The sequence below is a fragment of the Pseudophryne corroboree genome, chromosome 5 (genome assembly GCF_028390025.1).
Source record: "Pseudophryne corroboree isolate aPseCor3 chromosome 5, aPseCor3.hap2, whole genome shotgun sequence".
Lineage (NCBI taxonomy): Eukaryota > Metazoa > Chordata > Amphibia > Anura > Myobatrachidae > Pseudophryne > Pseudophryne corroboree.
In genome coordinates, this window is record NC_086448.1 from 97378837 (window position 1) to 97403324 (window position 24488).

Genomic DNA, 24488 nt, shown 5'->3' on the forward strand with positions numbered 1-24488 from the left:
GACAGCGGAAGCAGTCCACTGACCAGTAAATCCCTTCCTCTTGTAACCAAGCTCACGCAAACCACCCCACCAACTCCCTCAGTGTCAATTTCCTCCTTCCCCAGGAATGCCAATAGTCCTGCAGGCCATGTCACTGGCAAGTCTGACGAGTCCTCTCCTGCCTGGGATTCCTCCGATGCATCCTTGCGTGTAACGCCTACTGCTGCTGGCGCTGCTGTTGTTGCCGCTGGGAGTCGATGGTCATCCCAGAGGGGAAGTCGTAAGCCCACTTGTACTACTTCCAGTAAGCAATTGACTGTTCAACAGTCCTTTGCGAGGAAGATGAAATATCACAGCAGTCATCCTACTGCAAAGCGGATAACTGAGTCCTTGACAACTATGTTGGTGTTAGACGTGCGTCCGGTATCCGCCGTTAGTTCACAGGGAACTAGACAATTTATTGAGGCAGTGTGCCCCCGTTACCAAATACCATCTAGGTTCCACTTCTCTAGGCAGGCGATACCGAGAATGTACACGGACGTCAGAAAAAGACTCACCAGTGTCCTAAAAAATGCAGTTGTACCCAATGTCCACTTAACCACGGACATGTGGACAAGTGGAGCAGGGCAGGGTCAGGACTATATGACTGTGACAGCCCACTGGGTAGATGTATGGACTCCCGCCGCAAGAACAGCAGCGGCGGCACCAGTAGCAGCATCTCGCAAACGCCAACTCTTTCCTAGGCAGGCTACGCTTTGTATCACCGCTTTCCAGAATACGCACACAGCTGAAAACCTCTTACGGCAACTGAGGAAGATCATCGCGGAATGGCTTACCCCAATTGGACTCTCCTGTGGATTTGTGGCATCGGACAACGCCAGCAATATTGTGTGTGCATTAAATATGGGCAAATTCCAGCACGTCCCATGTTTTGCACATACCTTGAATTTGGTGGTGCAGAATTTTTTAAAAAACGACAGGGGCGTGCAAGAGATGCTGTCGGTGGCCAGAAAAATTGCGGGACACTTTCGGCGTACAGGCACCACGTACAGAAGACTGGAGCACCACCAAAAACTACTGAACCTGCCCTGCCATCATCTGAAGCAAGAAGTGGTAACGAGGTGGAATTCAACCCTCTATATGCTTCAGAGGTTGGAGGAGCAGCAAAAGGCCATTCAAGCCTATACAATTGAGCACGATATAGGAGATGGAATGCACCTGTCTCAAGTGCAGTGGAGAATGATTTCAACGTTGTGCAAGGTTCTGATGCCCTTTGAACTTGCCACACGTGAAGTCAGTTCAGACACTGCCAGCCTGAGTCAGGTCATTCCCCTCATCAGGCTTTTGCAGAAGAAGCTGGAGGCATTGAAGAAGGAGCTAACACGGAGCGATTCCGCTAGGCATGTGGGACTTGTGGATGCAGCCCTTAATTCGCTTAACAAGGATTCACGGGTGGTCAATCTGTTGAAATCAGAGCACTACATTTTGGCCACCGTGCTCGATCCTAGATTTAAAGCCTACCTTGGATCTCTCTTTCCGGCAGACACAGGTCTGCTGGGGTTGAAAGACCTGCTGGTGACAAAATTGTCAAGTCAAGCGGAACGCGACCTGTCAACATCTCCTCCTTCACATTCTCCCGCAACTGGGGGTGCGAGGAAAAGGCTCAGAATTCCGAGCCCACCCGCTGGCGGTGATGCAGGGCAGTCTGGAGCGACTGCTGATGCTGACATCTGGTCCGGACTGAAGGACCTGACAACGATTACGGACATGTCGTCTACTGTCACTGCATATGATTCTCTCAACATTGATAGAATGGTGGAGGATTATATGAGTGACCGCATCCAAGTAGGCACGTCACACAGTCCGTACTTATACTGGCAGGAAAAAGAGGCAATTTGGAGGCCCTTGCACAAACTGGCTTTATTCTACCTAAGTTGCCCTCCCACAAGTGTGTACTCCGAAAGAGTGTTTAGTGCCGCCGCTCACCTTGTCAGCAATCGGCGTACGAGGTTACATCCAGAAAATGTGGAGAAGATGATGTTCATTAAAATGAATTATAATCAATTCCTCCGCGGAGACATTGACCAGCAGCAATTGCCTCCACAAAGTACACAGGGAGCTGAGATGGTGGATTCCAGTGGGGACGAATTGATAATCTGTGAGGAGGGGGATGTACACGGTGATATATCGGAGGGTGAAGATGAGGTGGACATCTTGCCTCTGTAGAGCCAGTTTGTGCAAGGAGAGATTAATTGCTTCTTTTTTGGGGGGGGTCCAAACCAACCCGTCATATCAGTCACAGTCGTGTGGCAGACCCTGTCACTGAAATGATGGGTTGGTTAAAGTGTGCATGTCCTGTTTTGTTTATACAACATAAGGGTGGGTGGGAGGGCCCAAGGATAATTCCATCTTGCACCTCTTTTTTCTTTTCTTTTTCTTTGCATCATGTGCTGATTGGGGAGGGTTTTTTGGAAGGGACATCCTGCGTGACACTGCAGTGCCACTCCTAGATGGGCCCGGTGTTTGTGTCGGCCACTAGGGTCGCTAATCTTACTCACACAGCTACCTCATTGCGCCTCTTTTTTTCTTTGCGTCATGTGCTGTTTGGGGAGGGTTTTTTGGAAGGGACATCCTGCGTGACACTGCAGTGCCACTCCTAGATGTGCCCGGTGTTTGTGTCGGCCACTAGGGTCGCTAATCTTACTCACACAGTCAGCTACCTCATTGCGCCTCTTTTTTTCTTTGCGTCATGTGCTGTTTGGGGAGGGTTTTTTGGAAGGGCCATCCTGCGTGACACTGCAGTGCCACTCCTAGATGGGCCCGGTGTTTGTGTCGGCCACTAGGGTCGCTTATCTTACTCACACAGCGACCTCGGTGCAAATTTTAGGACTAAAAATAATATTGTGAGGTGTGATGTGTTCAGAATAGGCTGAAAATGAGTGTAAATTATGTTTTTTGAGGTTAATAATACTTTGGGATCAAAATTACCCCCAAATTCTATGATTTAAGCTGTTTTTTAGGGTTTTTTTAAAAAAACACCCGAATCCAAAACACACCCGAATCCGACAAAAAAAATTCGGTGAGGTTTTGCCAAAACGCGGTCGAACCCAAAACACGGCCGCGGAACCGAACCCAAAACCAAAACACAAAACCCGAAAAATTTCCGGCGCTCATCTCTAGTAAATACCCCTGCCAGATTCCACAAAAAAGCGGGAGAATAGTCCGCGGAAAGGGGGCGGAGCTATCTCCCTCAGCACACTGGCGCCATTTTTCCCTCACAGCTCCGCTGGAAGGAAGCTCCCTGGCTCTCCCCTGCAGACTACACTACAGAAAAGGGTAAAAAAGAGAGGGGGGGCATTAAATTTAGGCGCAGTATATATTTATATAGAAAAAGCAGCTATAGGGGACATAACTCAGTTAGTCCCTGCATTATATAGCGCTCTGGTGTGTGCTGGCATACTCTCACTCTGTCCCCCCAGAGGGCTTTTGTGGGTCCTGTCCTCTATTAGAGCATTCCCTGTGTGTGTGCGGTGTGTCGGTACGGCTGTGTCGACATGTTTGATGAGGATAATGATGTGGAGGCGGAGCAGATGCCTTTAGAAGGGATGTCACCCCCTGGGGGGCAGACACCTGAGTGGATGAGCTTATGGAAAGAAATGAGTGCACGTATAGACTCCTTACATAAGAAATTTGACGACATGCCAACTGTGGGACAGCCGAGTTCTCAGCTCGTGCCTGTCCAGGTGTCTCAAAGGTCATCAGGGGCTCTAAAACGCCCGCTACCTCAGATTACAGACGCAGATGTCGACACTGATACTGACACCAGTGTCGACGACGATGAGTCAAATTTAATGCCCATTAAGGCCATTCAATGCATGATTGAGGCAATGAAAGAGGTGTTAAACATTTCTGATTTACATCCAGGTACCACAAAAAAGGGTATTATGTTTGGGGAGAAAAAACTACCCGTAGTTTTTCCCCCGTCAGATGAATTAAATGAAGTGTGTGAAGAAGCGTGGGCTTCCCCTGATAAAAAATTGGTAATTCCTAAGAAGGTACTAATGGCGTTCCCTTTCCCACCAGAGGATACAGTAGGTCACGTTGGGAAACACCTCCTAGGGTGGATAAAGCGCTCACACGTTTGTCTAAAAAGGTGGCACTACCGTCTCAGGATACGGCCGCCCTTAAGGAGCCTGCTGATAGAAAGCAGGAGGCGATCCTGAAGTCTGTATATACACACTCAGGCATTATACTTAGACCAGCTATTGCGTCAGCATGGATGTGCAGTGCTGCCGCTGCGGGGTCGGATAAACTGTCAGAAAATATTGACACATTAGACAGAGACACGATTCTGCTAACAATTGACCATATCAAAGATTCAGTCTTATATATGAGAGATGCACAGAGGGAAATCTGCCGGCTGGCATCTAAAGTAAGTGCATTGTCCATTCTGCTTGGAGAGGCTTATGGACTCGCCAGTGGACAGGAGATGCAGATTCCAAAAGGCACATGGAAGTTTTGCCTTATAAGGGTGAGGAATTATTTGGGGATGGTCTCTCGGACCTAGTTTCCACAGCAATGTCTGGGAAGTCAGCATTTTTACCCCATGTCCCCTCACAGCCTAAGAAGACGCCGTTTTATCAGGTTCAGTCCTTTCGGACCCAGAAAAACAAGCGTGGAAACGGCGGGTCTTTTCTGTCTAGAGGCAGAGGTAGGGGAAAAAGGCTGCAACAAACAGCAGGTTCCCAGGAGCAAAAGTCCTCCCCCGCTTCTTCTTCCAAGTCCGTTGCATGATGGTGGGGCTCCACAGGCGGAGCCAGGTACGCTGGGGGGCCGCCTCAAGAATTTCAGCGATCAGTGGGCTCGCTCACAGGTGGATCCCTGGATCCTTCAAATAGTATCTCAGGGGTACAAACTGGAATTCGAGGCGTCTCCACCCCACCGGTTCCTAAAATCTGCCTTGCCGATTGCTCCCTCAGACAGGGAGGCGGTGCTTGCGGCAATTCACAAGCTGTATTCCCAGCAGGTGATAGTCAAGGTACCCCTACTTCAACAAGGCCGGGGTTACTATTCCACACTATTTGTGGTGCCGAAACCGGACGGTTCGGTGAGACCCATTTTAAATTTGAAATCCTTGAACACATACATAAAAAAATTCAAGTTCAAGATGGAATCGCTCAGGGCGGTTATTGCAAGCCTGGACGAGGGGGACTACATGGTATCCCTGGACATCAAGGATGCGTACTTGCATGTCCCCATTTACCATCCTCACCAGGAGTACCTCAGATTTGTGGTACAGGATTGCCATTACCAATTCCAAACGCTGCCGTTTGGACTCTCCACGGCACCGAGGGTATTTACCAAGGTTATGGCAGAAATGATGATACTCCTTCGAAAAAAGGGAGTTTTAATTATCCCGTACTTGGACGATCTCCTAATAAAGGCACGGTCCAAGGAACAGTTGTTGGTGGGAGTAGCACTATCTCAGGAAGTGCTGCGCCAGCACGGCTGGATTCTGAATATCCCAAAGTCACAGCTGGTTCCGACTACACGTCTACTGTTCCTGGGTATGATTCTGGACACAGTCCAGAAAAAAGTGTTTCTCCCGGAGGAGAAAGCCAGGGAGTTGTCTTCTCTAGTCAGAGACCTCCTGAAACCAAAACAGGTATCGGTGCATCACTGCACGCGGGTCCTGGGAAAGATGGTAGCCTCTAACGAGGCAATTCCATTCGGCAGGTTCCATGCCAGAATCCGTTGGGCGGAAAATCATGTACTAGCACTGTCAGCAGTGTTCATTCCGGGAGTGGACAACTGGGAAGCAGACTTTCTCAGCAGGCACGACCTCCACCTGGGAGAGTGGGGACTTCATCCAGAAGTCTTCCAAATGATTGTAAATCAGTGGGATCGTCCACAGGTGGACATGATGGCGTCCTGCCTAAACAAAAAACTAGAGAGGTATTGCGCCAGGTCAAGAGACCCTCAGGCGATAGCTGTGGACGCTCTAGTGACACCGTGGGTGTACCAGTCAGTTTATGTGTTCCCTCCTCTGCCTCTCATGCCAAAGGTATTGAGAATAATAAGAAAGCGAGGAGTAAACATAATTCTCGTGGTTCCGGATTGGCCAAGACGAGCGTGGTAAACGGAACTTCAAGAGACAAGACCTGCTACAGCAGGGGCCCTGTCTGTTCCAAGACTTACAGCGGCTGCGTTTGACGGCATGGCGGTTGAACGCCGGATCCTGAAGGAAAAGGGCATTCCGGAGGAAGTCATTCCTACGCTTATTAAAGCCAGGAAAGATGTTACAGCAAATCATTATCACTGCATATGGCGGAAATATGTTGCATGGTGTGAGGCCGAAAAGGCCCCAACAGAGGAATTTCAACTAGGTCGATTTCTGCATTTCCTGCAAGCAGGAGTGAATATGGGCCTAAAACTGGGATCCATTAAAGTACAGATCTCGGCTCTGTCGATTTTCTTTCAAAAAGAATTAGCTTCAGTACTTGAAGTTCAGACATTTGTAAAAGGAGTGCTGCATATTCAGCCCCCGTTTGTGCCTCCTGTGGCACCTTGGGATCTCAACGTGGTGTTGAGTTTCTTGAAATCGCATTGGTTTGAGCCACTAAAAACCGTGGATCTGAAATATCTCACGTGGAAAGTGGTCATGTTATTGGCCTTGGCTTCGGCCAGGCGAGTATCAGAATTGGCGGCTTTATCATGTAAAAGCCCTTATCTGATTTTCCATATGGATAGGGCAGAATTGAGGACTCGTCCCCAGTTTCTCCCTAAGGTGGTGTCAGCGTTTCACCTGAACCAGCCTATTGTGGTGCCTGCGGCTACTAAGGACTTGGAGGACTCCAAGTTGCTAGACGTTGACAGGGCCCTGAAAATATATGTTTCCAGGACGGCTAGAGTCAGAAAGTCTGACTCGCTGTTTGTTCTGTATGCACCCAACAAGCTGGGTGCTCCTGCTTCTAAGCAGACTATTGCTCGTTGGATTTGTAGTACAATTCAGCTTGCACATTCTGTGGCAGGCCTGCCACAGCCAAAATCTGTCAATGCCCATTCCACAAGGAAGGTGGGCTCATCTTGGGCGGCTGCCCGAGGGGTCTCGGCTTTACAACTTTGCCGAGCAGCTACTTGGTCAGGGGCAAACACGTTTGCAAAATTCTACAAATTTGATACCCTGGCTGAGGAGGACCTGGAGTTCTCTCATTCGGTGCTGCAGAGTCATCCGCACTCTCCCGCCCGTTTGGGAGCTTTGGTATAATCCCCATGGTCCTTTCGGAGTTCCCAGCATCCACTAGGACGTCAGAGAAAATAAGAATTTACTCACCGGTAATTCTATTTCTCGTAGTCCGTAGTGGATGCTGGGCGCCCATCCCAAGTGCGGTTTATCTGCAATACTTGTACATAGTTATTGTTAACTAAATCGGGTTATTGTTGAGCCATCTGTTGAGAGGCTCAGTTGTTTTCATACTGTCAAACTGGATATAGTATCACGAGTTATACGGTGTGATTGGTGTGGCTGGTATGAGTCTTACCCGGGATTCAAAATCCTTCCTTATTATGTCAGCTCGTCCGGGCACAGTGTCCTAACTGAGGCTTGAAGGAGGGTCATAGTGGGAGGAGCCAGTGCACACCAGGTAGTCATAAATCTTTCTAGAGTGCCCAGCCTCCATCGGAGCCCGCTATTCCCCATGGTCCTTTCAGAGTTCCCAGCATCCACTACGGACTACGAGAAATAGAATTACCGGTGAGTAAATTCTTATTTATTCTCCCACCTCGTGGTAGCTGTTATACTATTCTAAATGGGACTCTAAGTTTTCACGGTCAGGAAACCTCTGGTGCCTATATCCACCCAGTACTTATTTCTGATCCCTCCAACAGTGCACCTCCGTAGTGGGGGATGCTGGGAGGCCCTCCCCCTCTCTGGATAGAGGTGCTGTAAATGAAATTGTGATGTTTTGATCTCTCCCTTGCTCCTGATGCTGTGATATAAATCTTAGCAATTATCAAACCGCTATTACTCTGTCCGTCCTCCTGTATCCAATTTGCTAGTTCACACCTGCTGTAGTGGGATACACCCTCCGGTATTATGCCGCCTAAACGCCAGAAAGACCAGACCATGGCTCGTCCGATTGCTTTCTTCAAACAGTCTCCCGCATCCCAGGGACCGAAAGGATCTCCCATGTCAGATTCCCATTCCAAGCCCTCCCCGGAGCGGGATGACGCATCTGCGATTACACGTGGGGGCCCGCCAAAACTCTCCCATCTGGATGATGATGCACCTCTCACACTTGGCTCTATGCGGCAGCTTCTGGCTACTTTCAAGGATGATATCACTATGGAAGTTAGGACGGCGCTGCAGTGCTGTCAACAAACCATCGATGCCATAGGCCAGCGCATGGATCATTTTAAGAATAAGTGTGAGGAGGTTGTGAGGTCCCACAATGAGGTGATTACTCAACTTGAAGAGCTACAGTCCGAGGTAGCGGACCTACGATGGAAGACCTGTGACCTTGAGGATAGGTTACAACGTAACAACATAAAGCTCCGCAGCATCCCGGAAACGGTCTCCATCCCGGACCTCAAAAAGTTCACAACGGATCTCTTCATGAACCTCCTTCCTACCAACTCCATTGATGATTTCCTCATTGACCGCATCCACCGACTCCCGAAGGCAAAAAATGCCCCAAAGGATGCTCAAGGGACACTCTGATGAGGATGCAATATTTCCACATTAAAGAACAAATTCTACGGGCGGCTATGTGACCGGATCTACAGGCCTCCACCCTGAGGGACCTACAGGTTTATGGGGACCTCTCAGTGGCTACTCTAGCTATGCGACGCTCATTTTATCCGGTGACCACAGCATTGAGGAGAGCGGATATCCCCTACCGCTTGTGGATTCCCGACCAAATTGCTTATTAGAAGGAACGGCACTACAAATGTGATAACTACGCCGGAGGCTGGCTTGGAACTTTTGGACACTTGGAAATTGGAGGATGCACCCACAAAGGCTCCTAAGACCCTCAAATTGGCTCAAGAATGGTCAATGGCCGGCAGCCCCACCTGAGGAACCACTGCTACAACCAGGTCGTATGTTGCTGCTGGACTTGACTTCTTTACTCATTCCTGCTTTGTTTTTGGTCTTTATTCTGTTTCCCCGGTCAATGCCTTAGGTAGTTACTGAGCAAAGTATTCCCGCTTATATGTATGGGCTATAAGTTTTGTTAGGGATGTGCGCACGGTATTAACTTTTCCTTGATTTTCTTTACTCGTGTATGCCTTTCATCTCCTACTTTCACTCTCCAGCAGGTTGCTCTTCCATTCCTCCGTTACCTTTCTATATATGGTGCACCCTATTCCTGGTAGATGGCCTGCGCTCTCGGTTCCCCTCCTTCGGGGGGAGGGCCGCGAGTGTGTATCCTTCCGTAAAACACGACTCGTATATTTTCACTTTTCTTTATGCTTTACTTTTTTTACCGTTGTCGGCCGTGAGCACTTTTCATGACCGAACCCAGCCTTCGGGAGGAGCAAGCGGCTCTCGCCTGCCACTGAGATGACCCCATACATTGCCCGGGATTTTGAATTTGCTATTGCAATTATTCTCTGCTTTTCTGATATTGCTGTCATATGCTAATTGCTAAAGGAGTGAGGGAGGGGCTCTCCCCTTGCCTCGACCCCATGTGTTGCCTCTTTAGGCGACCTTGTTTGGCATCCATGTGGTGCCTACTCTGTTTTCTACCTTTACTATTTCTTCCCCTCTCTCTGGGGTATATTTACTAAGATCCCGATTTTGAACGAGATGGTGTTTTTTCTTCAAAGTGTCATCTCGGTAATTTACTAAACTCAAATCACGGCAGTGATGAGGGCATTCGTATTTTTTTGGAAGTCCAACAAAAAAATTACGAATGAATACACCATCGGTCAAAACGCGCCTGTTTAAGTATGAATCTCGGTCATTTACTAACCATTCGTAATTGTAATGTCTGCCGTGAAAATGCATTTGCGGCCGTGAAAAATTACAAATCGTAAAAAAGTCCTAAAAAAAAACAGACCTGCTTTTGAGAAGCGTGTTTACATGTGTACTCAATTATCCATTACTCACACCTGAATGTTTGGCCCTATAAAAGTGTTCCAGGCACATTTTTGAATTCACTCACTCTGAAATGGCGGCTGTGGTGTGTGCTAATGACTTTCTGTTTGCTGTGGGATACCTGAGACTGCTCCATGAGGCTTCCAGAAATCAGGGCCAGGTAAGTGAACATGGTCAGCAGGTTGTACAGGTGCCGCGGAGGCTGCGCCAGCCACGTTTTTCTAGGGGTCGTTTAAACTTAAACGCATTGTCTGATGATAGGGTCATACAGATGTTCCGCCTAAATAGAAACAACATTTTCCGCCTGTATGACCTTGTCAAACTGGGACTAGACCCTGAGACAGCACGCTCTCGCTCTGTCTCAGGCCTGCACAAACTCCTGGCTGTGTTACACTTTATGGCTACTGGGAGCTTCCAGGCTGTGACAGGCGACGTTATTGGTATCTCGCAGCCAACCTTTTCTAAATATTTGAATCAGGTGAGTATAAAAATACATACACGTCTATGTCTAAGTGTTGCTTCTGTAAGCTCTTACAACACAGTATTGTATAGAATACATAACATGACACTCACCTTAGATTGTTTAATGTCCACTCAGGTTTTGGATGTCTTGGATCCACATATTAATGCCTCAATCTGCTTCCCTACCCAGGAGTCAGAGTGGCGTGCTGTCAGGGTAGCTTTCTATGAGCTTGCTCGCATGCCCAATGTGCTGGGGGCCATAGATTGCACACACGTTCAGCTGAGATCACCTAGGGGCCGTCAATATATATATATACTAATAGACATATGGCCCAATCCACTAATGTCCAGGTGGTCTGTGATGCAAAACTAAAAATGATGAGTGTTGTTGCAGGTTACCCTGGTGGCTGCCATGACTCCTTCATCCTCAGTCAGTCATCGCTCTTCGATAAATTTGAGGACGGACAAATGCCTGATGGCTGGCTGCTGGGTATGTTCCAAATGTGTTGTGTGTATGTCTTTTAACTACAAACTCCATTTTTGTATAGGGTAATTATTAATCTGACACATGTACTAATGTTGACTATATCTGTTTTTCAGGTGATGGTGGTTATGGCTGCTACTCTTGGCTCCTAATTCCATTGTCCCAACCTGATTCTCCTGCTGAACACAGTTACAATCATGCACATAAGGCTACGCTGAATGTGATAGAAAGATGTTTTGGTGTGCTGAAATCACGGTTTCGGTGTCTGGATAAATCTGCAGGCCTTTTGTTGTATAGTCCCTCAAAGGTCACTAGGATTGTGTTCTGCTGCTGTTTTCTCCATAATCTGTGTTTAAATCAACATCTGGCACATGATGATGGAGAAAGCAGTCAGGAAGCAGAGGAGTTAGAAACATCTGGGGACAGTGTGAGTACAGATGTAGGGAGGCAGGTAAGGCAAGAAGTGATTCTGCGGTATTTTACTGGTAAGTTTTTGTTGGATGTAATTATCCTTGACTAAACACTTTGCAATACAAACAATTGTGTGTTTTGTTACTTACTGTTTGTTGTTTATAGTGGTGTGTACATTGTAGCTAGTTTTTTTTTTTGTTTGACACGGACACTGGAAGTTGTGTGATTTCAAGAATAAAATTTTTATTGAGTTACACAAATGTTTGGTTTGTTTTATTTTTTGCGCTTGTGTGTGCTGGGTGCTGTGCTTTGTGCTGGCTCACTGGCACGTGTTCGGGAGGATCGCCGAACAGGGGAGGTTACTGGCGTTTGGCTAGGGGTCGTGGTTCCGGAGCTGGAGCTCACTTGTTGTGCTGCCATCAATGATATGTTGTGGCTTAAATTATGGATGCTGGCATTCAGTTGGTTGTTGGTTGCAGTGTGGCTTGCTACTATCCGGGACAATGACTCATTCACAACCTGGTTGTGTTGTATGAGTTGGATGAGTGCTTGCTGCTGGCGCTGTTGCTCATCAATGATGCGCGTCAAATGAGCCAGCATTTGGTTGTTGTCTGCCCGGATTTGCTCCATAGATGTGGCTATGCGGCCTACTTGGACAATCAGTCTGCCCGAGTTGCGACTAATGCGCGGTAGATGATCGGGCAGACTGGCAAGGTGTTGGGTGTGGGCGGTCAGGCAGGCATTGCTTTGGTTCTGTTGGCTTCTCCAACTGGACCAAAAGTCATCGGGAATTTGTGGCTGGGGTGGAGCTTGGACCAGTTGTGGACTCATGGAGGCTTGGGGGATATCCTGCAGCTGGGTTGGCTGGGTCGGAATAACGGGTGTTAGGTGCAGTGTGTATGTGGCCTGTTGGTCTTGTCCCTGCTGGTCCACGTCGGGCATCAAGGTTGGTTCTGTATGGGGTGGGCAACATGCACTGTTTACTTAACAAATAATATATTTGGTAGTCCTAAACATTTCTAAATTAATAATACTCCATTCTTTTTGTCTTTTGAGTTGTGTTTTTCAAAACCAGAAATCTTTTGTTTACAAACACATATATCCCATCACAGGCGTTCACATAGACTGACTGGCGAAATCCTCACCTAACTACCTCCCCTCCACAGCATTACAGTGTTCTGTCACCTCCCCTGTCCAGGATATAGACTGCTTACCTGGATGGTCCAGAGGAGCGGATACAGTAAGCAGTCTACATACAGGACAGGGGAGGTGTGTGAACACTATAATGGTGTTCAGGGGGTGGTGGTGGTGGATTGAGTTCGGTGAGTAATTTGGTGTTCTTTTTCTGTGCACGTGTGTGGTAAAAATTTATTAAGATGGGTGTTCAATTTTAAATGTGATGTTGCCCATAGCAACCAATAAGACTTTGAAAATGTATGCATTTGCACCTTCAAAAAGTTAATACGTGAAATCTCATTGGTTGTTATGGCAAACATGTCATCTCAACTACAACTAACATCATAGTAACTGTACTGTGTAGATTATTTTGTATGTGTTTAGTGTAAGTTTTTACTCACCAGATAACTGAGGTGATCGGGGCTCATCACTCTGTGGACTCGCCAATAGTGCCTGTGGTGGCTGGGGTGACACTGCGGAGATGCGCCGCCTGGGTGGGGAAGATGGAGCCGCAGATTCGGAATCAAGACGCCGTGTCTTACTTGGCCTCCTGGGTAAGTGGCCCGAGCCCTGTGATGGGCGCCTTAGAGGAGGGCGGCTTACAGAAGATGAACCTATGTGAATATATAAAGATTAATATTTTGTACTTCTATGTGTTTGCAGAATAAGTGACTACAGTGAATTCTTACCTGCAATCCCAGCATCCTCATGAGTTGGCTGTGGCCTGTCTGGCTGGCTGGTCTGGCGGACTGTTGAAAAAGGGGAAAAAACATTATGACCATACTTTAAAAACACATTGCTAACTGCAAACCTTTAGTGTACTGTAACCATCTTGTACGTATTGTAAAGTAAAGTAAACTAATTTCTGCTTAAGATCTTCGAGATTCCTTAATTTGTTAGGTATATAAAAATGAACATGGTGTTGCACAAAATAAATCTGTAACATTGATGAATTGTGTGTCAGATATTGCAGAGATTGATTACTTGCAACTTGAACCAAACTTTACCAAAAAAAAAAAAAACCATTTAAAAACACACACACAAATCATAACAAGCTGCTATTAGATACAACAGCTACGGCCAAGCAATATCTCAGATTAATTTTTGGAACTACACATACCAGCATGCACTGCACCTGATTTTGCAAACAATAAAATTAACAAACAGCCAAGGCATGATGGGAAATGCAGTTTAAAAACACAAATACAGCTTAAGGGTGCACAGGCCTGCAATACATGACCAACACAAAGGAGGGCAACTAAAATGGTGCATGGCCTACATCACAAAACATACCCAGAAAGACTAAGAAATCTCAATATGTATAGTTTGGAGCAGAGAAGGGAAAGGGGGGACATGATAGAAACTTTCAAATATATGAAGGGTTTTAACAAAGTCCAGGAGGGAAACATTCTCCAAATGAAGAGAAGCAATAGGACACGAGGACATGCACTGAGACTGGAGAGGGGGAGGTTCAGGGGAAATTTGCGGAAAAATTATTTCACAGAAAGGGTAGTGGACAAGTGGAATAGCCTCCCATCAGAGGTGGTAGAGGCTAAGACAGTAGAGCAATTTAAACATGCATGGGATAGACATAAGGATATCCTTACAAATAAATAAGGTTAGTGATAAAAAAAAAAAAATAAGGGGCAGACTAGATGGGCCAAGTGGTTCTTATCTGCTGACAAATTCTATGTTTCTATGTTTCTATATGCATACTTAAAAAAACAATTTAATTTTGCAGCATTTACATTTTTTAATATTTACAATATAATTTAAAAAATTCCAACTCACTATCCTGCGTGGGTCGGTCCGAATCCCGGACATGAGTTGCAGACACCACTTCTGCAGGAATCAGTGCCCGCACAGGCTCCTCCCAGTCCCGATAGGTGGCCCGGAAAGGGTGTCCACCCCCGGTTTGGCGGGCTGATTTAGCCTCTTTGGCCATCTTGGCCTTGACACGGCGCTTTATGTCGTAGAACCTCTTGCGACACGTGTCCTCAGTCCGCCTCACCACACCCTCACTATTGACTGCCACTATTACTTTCCCCCACAGGACAGACTTCCTGCGGGAGGACACCTTGGCAGCATCCTGGCCAAACAATTGCTTCATCAGCTCCCGCACCAACGCCATGTTTTCAGCATAGCTGAACTTAATATTACGGCCAGTTTTGGTAGTGGTGCGTGGCTGCGGAGCCACAGCACCATCACTATCACTAGAAAACTGAGCAACAGGCACCCCCTCCTCCTCCTCACTCTCCTCCTCCCTCTCACTAACCCCCTCCACCTCACTCACCTCCTCCCTCTCACTCACCTCCTCCACCTCACTCACCTCCTCCCTCTCACTAACCTCCTCCACCACACTGACCTCTGAGTCAGACATGAGGACAAACACAAAACACAGAAAAAAGAAAACAGAAAACACACTCCTCCACTACTACTACTACACACCACACAGCCAACACACACGCTCACTCACTCACAAACAATGACAAAAGACTTTTAAAAAAAACAAGGACAAAAAAGTTGACAAACTGTGAAAAAACTATACAACAAATATGACAAGACTACTTACACACACAGTACAGCACTCAACAATCACAAAACTCCTCTCCAAATCCACCAAAAACTCCACCAAACTCACCAACTCCAAATACACCTTCCTCTCTCCTCTCCACTAGCTAAACCCACGAGGTGCGGTGTGTTTGGGGCGGTTTTATAGTAATGTGCACAGACACTCCTCCATCACAAATACAACCAATCACGGACGCGTGACAAAAACGAAACTTAGGATTAAAAACGCGGCCGCGAAATCAAAAACACTGCCGTAACAGACATGTGACGCAGTCGTAAAATAAACTTAAAACACGGCCGCAAAACAACCAAATCGGCCGCATTATACACCAGAAAAACACGAATGACATCGACATCGGACAAAACAAAAAATACGAATACGACAGCTTAGTAAATTAGTCGTAATCAATTAAAAAAGTTGCAAATTTACACTGTCGATGTCATTCGTGTTTGAACTTTGACCACTTTCTGAAAAATACGAATGTTAGTAAATATACCCCTCTGTCTTTCCAAGTTTTGGTACACATGTGTTCCTGTTTAGCTCATTATACAGTTCATGCTTTTAGATTGTATATAGCACTGTTACCTAAGATGCCTGATGGTTAAAGTTCTCTCATTGAACGTGAAAGGTCTGAATTCACCCAACAAGCGTTGTTTGGCCCTGAACCATTTTGCGAAATGTAGAGCACACATAGTGGCTCTTCAGGAGACTCATTTCATGTCTTCATCACCGCCCTCACTTATGAACAGAAAATTCCCCACCTGTTATATGTCCAACGGCCCAAAGAAAAAAGCGGGGGTGGCCTTGTTACTTTCTAATACATGTGATTTTTCTCTTGAACATCGAATCTCGGATTGGGAAGGTAGATACCTCATCCTGACAGGTAAATTGGAGGACAAACCAGTCACTTTGGCTATGCTGTATGCACCCAACACCAAACAAATACCCTTCTTTAGGAAATTCTTTAAGACCCTCCAGCTGCACCGCTCGGGTGCGCTGTTACTGTTGGGGGATTTTAACGTTGCCCCTGATCCCACGGTGGATAGATCCTCACCCGCTCTGTCTCCAGTACAGGCCTGCTCAGAGATAATTCTCACTCCTTCCGGAATATTTTACACCAGTATGATCTCTACGATGTCTGGAGAGCTAAAAATCCGACCTGTAGAGACTACTCGTTTTTCTCCCCAGTACATGGTTCTTTCTCTAGGATCAACCTAGCAATATCAGATAAATGGACTCTTCAACAGGTATCGAGGGCTTCTATCCTGCCAGTATCATGGTCTGACCATTCTGCCCTCTCTGTCCATTGGAACCTTTGACGTAATAGGACCTCTCCTACCCTATGGCGTCTTGGAGACTATCTCCTCACGAATATCGATATCCCAGGCCCTCTCCCTATACATCGAGACTAATATCCCAGCTGACACATCTATATTTACACACTGGTGTGCCCTCAAAGCGGTAGTTAGGGGAGCAGCTATACAAGCTGCTGCATATATTTGTAGAACTTCCCGTGAACAACAGATAGAACTGAAACCCGTCTTAAGGATGTGGAAAGCCAACTTAAGTTGAACCCATCAAATAAGAAAATTTATCGTGATCTAATCCGTATCAGGGATGAGATAAATAAATTGGCCCTAACTGAAGTCCACAAAAACCTTTTCCGATTGCGACAAAAGTTTTATATGCAAGGGGATAGAGCTGGTAGAATGCTTGCCCGCAAGCTGAGGGGGAAGACCGCTAAGGAGAGGGTGAAATCGATTGTCGATTTAAATAACATCAAATTAACAGATCCGTCTGCAATTGCTGACGCCTTTGCCGCGTACTATTCCACCCTTTACAACTTGAAAGAAGGCTCATCTATTCCACAACCCACACCAGCTTCTATTGCGGCCTTTTTGAAAGACATGCGTCTCCCTCACTTGACCCTGACTCTCTACAGACTCTAAACCAGCCCTGGTCCCTTACGGAAATAGATCAAGTGATTGACTTACTCCCGTTGGATAAAGCACCAGGCCCTGACGGGTTCATTAATACATTTTATAAATGCTTCAAAAGCTCCCTCACCCCGATTCTAGACTCAGTATATAATCACGCCTCCTCCATCGGGAACTTTCCGGTAGAGATGTTGGAGGCTCGTGTAGTTGCCTTCCCCAAGCCAGGGAAGAACCCCGCTATGATGCCTAACTATCGTCCCATTGCACTACTAAATACTGATCTCAAAATTTATGCAAAACTAGTGGCCAACAGACTCAACACTCTTTTTCCCTCTCTCGTTCATTGTGATCAGGTAAGATTTGTCCCCGGTAGACAGTCCCCCGACAATACTAGACGAGTAATAAATGTGATGGACGCCTTCTCCGCCTCAGACGACCCCTTATTATTGCTTTCGTTGGACGCGGAGAAGGCATTTGATCGCCTCCACTGGGGATATCTTCAAGCTGTGCTACGTAAGTTTGGCCTCGATGGCAGAGTTCTCACCTCCATTTTAGCTTTATACTCTTATCCCTCGGCAAGGGTGTGTGTGAATGCACTCCTTTCTCCTTCCTTTTGGATCACAAATGGTACACGCCAAGGGTGCCCCCTATCCCCGCTTGTATTCACTCTTGCGATAGAGCCTCTAACTGAAAAAAATCAGATCTACGGCCCTAATTAAAGGCGTGGACTATTTAGGACTATCGCATAAGATATGTCTCTTTGCGGACGATGTTCTCTTAACACTTACTGATCCTACTAACTCTCTGCAAGCTTTACACACACTCTTGACCGACTATTCTGCGGTATCCTATTATAAACTCAATAATACCAAAACGGAAGTGCTCCCTATAAACTTCCCACCTCCCCTTTTATCCACGTTGAAAGCTTCTTAAACGTATTCCTGGCAGGATGGAAGCCTCAAATATCTGGGGATTCATATCACCCAGAAGATAGATGATTTGATCTCTGCAAACTATCCCCCATTATTGCGTAAATTCACCAACCTGGTCTCCGATTGGATGATGCAACATGTATCGTGGTTAGGACGAATAGCTGCACTGAAGATGACGGTTCTTCCGAGGCTTATGTATCTATTTCGGGCCATCCCCATTTTCCTGCCTAACTATCTCCTATCCAAATTTAATGCTATATTTAGTTCCTATGTATGGAAAGGTAGGAAACCGAGACTAGCTAGGAAAATGATGATCCGGCCCAAACGAGAGGGGGGGCCTGGCCCATCCTGATATACATGCCTATCAATTAGCGTGCCGACTTGCACAAATAGGTGCCTGGTACTCACACTCTGTCCGTAAACCATGGGTTCACCTTGAACAGGGACTTGTTTCCCCACTCCCCCTGACAGATATATTGCTGCTCCCGAAAAATGAGGGCAAAATGTTAATATCTAGATCCCTCACGGTCCAGTCTACTCGGAACGCCTGGCTGTAAGTAGCGCTTAGAGGGACGGGTATTGTCCTCCCCTCCTCGACTCTTTCGCTGACGGTCATAGCCTCCCTGATTCCCGATCTGAGATTCGATGCCTGGATATCCAGGGGAATTTTGTCTCTCCATGATGTAATGGTGGACAACACCCTGCTTTCTTTTGCTCAGATACAAGAAAAGTTTTCATTGCTGCATGGGGAATTTTATAAATATTTGCAACGTAGGTACTGGCTTCACGGGAATTCCAGCTCCCCCCATGTTATATCACCATTTCCTAAGCTTGTCCAGAATTTCCTTGATACCGGGGAGGGCAGGGGAGGCATCACTAAATGGTATAATTATATTATCAACCCTCAACCGCTACAGAAAGCTCCATTTCAACTGCAATGGGAGACAGATCTTAGATGCTCCGTCTCGGAGGAGGAATGGGAGACGATCTTCCAAACATGCTTTAAAATATCTAAATGTATTTCACATATGGAATTATATTATAAACTCCTCCACCGTTTGTATTTCACCCCTTCCCGCTTGCATGCGATGCACCCTTCCACGTCTAATCTATGTTGGCCCAACTGTGGTAATGTTGGCACCTTATTGCATGTTTTCTGGGAGTGTCCAACGATTACCCAACTTTGGAACTCTGTTTTTCACCTTATAAGCCTGGTGTTGGGCCACCAGTTAACTCCACACCCACGGCTAGCTCTTCTACACCTCTATTATGGCGACCTATCGCCGGGCGATAAATATATCTTGGGTCACATACTTATCACCACCAAACTTCTAATCACCCGTCAATGGCGCTCCCCCGGGGGCCCCCATATAACCGTGATAGAAAAGACTATACAATCTCATTGTGAATTCGAAACCGCAGGGGTGGCTTATGCCTCCACTGCATCTTGTCCTCTTCTTCGCTGGCTTTCATGGACCACCTACTGGCATAGCCACCCGCCAGGTGTGATACACGACGCAGAGACACTTAGTTTAACCAACTGATTTGCAGTTATTGTTGGATGAATTCAGCTCCATATGGACCTATTGTTAGTGGATTCTCTTATTCTTTTTTTCCTTATGTAATAATTTGTTTGTCGAGCTGTTTGTGTACCCCCCAACCCGTCCCTCCCCCCCATTGTTTTCTTTTCAGTACCCCATTCCCATTTACTTTTGTTCATCTACAAAATAATAAAAATTAATATTGAAAAAAATAAAAAAATAGAAAACTGCATATTAGGCGTGTGTAGCTGGAGCAGGGACCAGCTGCTGGAAGTCTGATATCCAGAGGCGTATCTAGGGAAGGGCGAGTGGGGCACATGCCCTGGGCGCCTTAGCAGGTCCAGGAGAGGGGGGCGCCGCCGGCGTCCAGGGCATCATGCCCCACTCGCCCCCGTCAACCCTAAATGTGAGGGGAGGAGAGCGCAGCGTCTCTCCCTCCCCTCACCGCCGCTGCCAGCACTAGCCGGTCTCCGGCGTTAGCCAATCAGAGCTTGCGGACCGGCTCCTGATTGGCTGCCGGTCCGCGAGCTCTGATTGGCTAGCGAACCGGCGCCAGACAGCCGCCGGAGACCTGGAGCGGCGAGGGGAAGGAGAGGCGCTGCGCTGCGCTCTCCTCCCCTCACAACAAGAATCCACCGGCCGGGAAGTGACGGGGAAGGGGGGTCAGGCGGCACAGTGGGGCATGTATCTGGCACCAAGTGGGGCCTGGCACTGTGGGGCATATATCTGGCACTGTGGGGCATGTAACTGGCACCAAATGGGGCATGTAACTGGCACTGAGTGGGGCTTGGCACTGTGGGGCATGTATCTGGCACTGTGGGACAATGTATCAGGCACTGTGGGGCATGTAACTGGCACAGTGGGGCAATGTATCTGGCACTGTGGGGCATGTAACTGGCACCAAATGGGGCATGTAACTGGCACTGAGTGGGGCCTGGCACTGAGGGGCATGTATCTGGCACTGTTGGGCATGTAACTGGCACTGTGGGGCATGTATCTGGCACTGTGGGGCATGTAACTGGCACCAAATGGGGCATGTAACTGGCACTGAGTGGGGCCTGGCACTGAGGGGCATGTGTCTGGCACTGTGGGGCATGTAACGGGCACTGTGGGGCAATGTATCTGGCACTGTGGGGCATGTAACTGGCACTGAGGGGCATGTATCTGGCACTGTGGGGCATGTAACTGGCACTGAGGGGCATGTATCTGGCACTGTGGGGCATGTAACTGGCACTGTGGGGCATGTAACTGACACAGTGGGGCATGTAACTGGCACAGTGGGGCAATGTATCTGGCACTGTGGGGCATGTAACTGGCACTGAGGGGCATGTATCCGGCACTGTGGGGCATGTAACTGGCACTGTGGGGCATGTAACTGGCACTGTGGGGCAATGTATCTGGCACTGTGGGGCAATGTATCTGGCACTGTGGGGCAATGTATCTGGCACTGAGGGGCATGTAACTGGCACTGAGGGGCATGTAACTGGCACTGTGGGGCAATGTATCTGGCACTGTGGGGCATGTGACTGGCACTGTGGGGCATGTAACTGGCACTGTGGGGCATTGTATTCGGCACTGTGGGGCATTGTATCCGGCACTGTGGGGCATTGTATCCGGCACTGTGGGGCAATGTATCCGGCACTGTGGGGCAATGTATCTGGCACTGTGGGGCAATGTAACTGGCACTGTGGGGCAATGTAACTGGCACTGTGGGGCAATGTATCCCGGCACTGTGGGGCAATGTATCCCGGCACTGTGGGGCAATGTATCCCGGCACTGTGGGGCAATGTATCCCGGCACTGTGGGGCAATGTATCCCGGCACTGTGGGCCATTTTCAGTGGCCACACCCGTTCTGGAGCGTGGCCACACCCCGTGTGGTGTGTGGCCACGCCCATTTTTGTGTGCACATGCTTCCTTTTGTATGCCTTTTTTGGGGGGGGGGGGGGGGGGGCGCCGCCATTTTCCATCCTGCACTGGGCTCCAAAAACCCTAGTTATGCCTCTGCTGATATCTCTGGCTTTGAACATAATAGAGACAAGCTGCCAGTGTCCACCAGAAGAGAAGAGAGTCCCAGCTTTTGGAGTAAAACCTCAGAAAAACTCTAAGTCAGACAGAACTCGAGAATCGAGATATCTGGCTGGGAAGAGCAATTAACAGGCTTAGATGGGGACCACTGCTTTGAAGTGGGATGTCTCTGGTTCCCCAGGGCCGATTTTAAAAAATCTGATACTCCTGGAAAGAGGGGACCCTCAGATATAAGCCTAGGGCCCTTACACTCCTGGGGCCCTTGGGAAAGAGCCCATTGACGGCCCTGGTAACGGCACTGAATCTCCTCTCCCAAATGATTACTTTCTATAAAAGGCAACAATTTAATGCAGGAGGAGTCTTGAACCCCTGGCTGTCACTTGAAGAAAACAGGTGTCATAATAGTAACTAGGTCATACTTACCTACTCTACCGGAAGCTGCGGGAGGCTCCCGTTTTTTGGGGTAGCCCCCCGCACCCCCGGAAGAGTGGGCAGGTCTCCCGCATCCTGCTCGCACCCTAGTGATGCAAGCAGGATGGAGAGATAACCTCCCGATTCACGGGTTCGTCGGGTGGAGAAGGGGTTAAAATGACACAAATCGCTTAGTGATGTCACCGTCCGGCCCCGCCCCCCGAAGTCACTGCAGCGTCTCCTCTCCGGGCTTCTCCCGGAGAGGAGAAAGTAAATGTCGGTAAGTATATACTAGGTACTGTATATGCCAAGGAAACAACAGAGAAAAAAAATAAATCAAGTGTTCTCAGCATAGTATCAGCTAATAACATGCATGGCAGTAATTTGGGAGCTGTTGTACAAAATCACATTATCATATGTAAAACATAAACACCCACTCAGGGCTCTACCGTAATATTTCCTTCTTTTCATAAAAGCACTTGTGTTATAAAGTGATTGGAAAAATATAAATGTACCTGTTGTGCCTTATTCAGCGGGTTATACTACCCCTTTCCATCAATAAGAAACACTTAAACATCTTAATTGTGCGGATTGTTCGGCTGGAGTGTGCGCCCCAGTCTCTGGTTACCTTTCAAGGAAAAATATAAATAAATTATCCTGGGACAAACATTTCACGCAGCGTATGAGAACATTGTGGCATGACGCGATGAGAGAAATTCTGCTTTTTCCCTGCCAACTGCGGGACTTACTGTATGTACACCGGATGAAACTGGAGAAGTTAGAAGCTGAGGTAAGGGATCAGGATAAAAATGGAGAACAAACAAAACATTATAGGCCTGTACACACTTGCCGTGAAAATGAGTGACATCGCTCATTTTCCCCCTTCCTGAGCGATATAGCTCATTTTCTCGGCAAGTGTGTATGCCACCAGCGCGGATTGATGCGCGGTCCCCGGGTCGGCAACTATCGTTGCTGTTGGCAGCTGCATGCACAGACGGCCGCTGCGTGACATCACTGAGCGATATGAACGGTCATGTTGCTCAGTGTGTGCGGGTGGCCGCCAACCGCCCGGCTCGTGGAGGTAAACAGTAGGCGACGTCGTCTAGTGCATATTTTACGTGGAAGTGACAAATATTTTTCGTAGAAATTTGCAACATGAAACTGAATATTTTCAGGCGAATTTACGATTTTTCTCTTGCCTAGAGACAGCTCTATAATCGGAGGCTGCCTGAGGCAGAGCTGGAAGCAGCGTGATAGTGTAACCCTTGGGAATAAAAAGCATTTGGCTGCTGTGCATAGATTCACAACTAATTATCCTCTTCTGTTCTTCTCCTTTTCTTATATACCCAATTTATGCCATATGGGCATTTATTGCTATTATCTTCTTTTCTTGGACTCCTGCACATCTGTGCCAATGTGCTCTCTCATCCATTTTTGGTCACTACTTTGGCAGTGACCAATCTTTGCGGAGCCTCATTTCTGGACAGCAGAAGCACAATTCTGTTTATCAGGAATTAGTACTCTCTCATCCAGCTGTTTACGGCCATACTCCACAGGAGACGTCTAATCCTGTCTGATCTTGGAAGCAAAGCTCTGGAAGGCCTGGTTAGTACTTGTTTGGGAGACTGCCAAGGAACACCAGGTGCAGTAAACTTTGCTGGAAAGCAGAAGGAACATTCCCTCATTCTTGCTTTTCTTCTTTTCTTCTTTCAACAGAGTTAATAGATCTATCACTATGGGTGCCATAGGAGAACGTTCAAGTCTCCTTTTCAAACTTATTGTGGCTCAAGTACCACCTTTCATAGTTGAATCAATAATCTGATAATAATCATCTATTCTTACGTACCTAGCAGATTATACACTTCTGTCTAATCTGCTGCATCAAAATGCCTATGGTGACACCACTGTTAGATATTTACACAGAAGGTGGACCGATACCACATTAGGAAACAAATCATTTCATTTATTGGCGCTAAGTTCAATACACGGGACACCATTATAGGAGACTCTAGCTATCTACCTAGTGGACATATGTTAAGCTACTCCTGTTACTATACATAACAATTTTTCACCTTGGCAGTATTTACTAATTATTAGTTCTATATATTCTTATCTAGAATACCATATTATGTTTGTCACACTATATTTTATATGATTCCCAATAAAGGTTAAATTGTATTGTCTATGAATCTTTTCAGATAAGAGTCTTTCTTTTTTCTTTTTATTCCCAATGTAAATTTATTGACTCAGGGAGTACCACCGACGGTTATAATTACACATTGTGTTACATTTTCCAAAGTCGGTCACAGACATTTTACCTAGGACAAGGTTTTGTCTGTTATCACTTACCAGTGCGGAACATCCCTTTTTTCTTTTGCATTGATAGTGTAACCCTATCAGACTGCTTCCTAGTTCAGATCACCCACAGCCAATGCACATGTGCGGCAGCAGGACCGCA

General features: G+C 47.2%; 1 protein-coding gene and 1 pseudogene across 1 annotated transcript in view; both read left to right on the forward strand.

Annotated features, from left to right (window-relative positions):
* RUNDC3B (RUN domain containing 3B) overlaps nucleotides 1-24488 on the forward strand; it is a 596000-nt gene that overhangs the window by 13081 nt on the left and 558431 nt on the right. The gene's annotated exons all lie outside the window — the stretch shown is intronic.
* On the forward strand, nucleotides 23566-23684 carry LOC134930539 (5S ribosomal RNA; annotated as a pseudogene).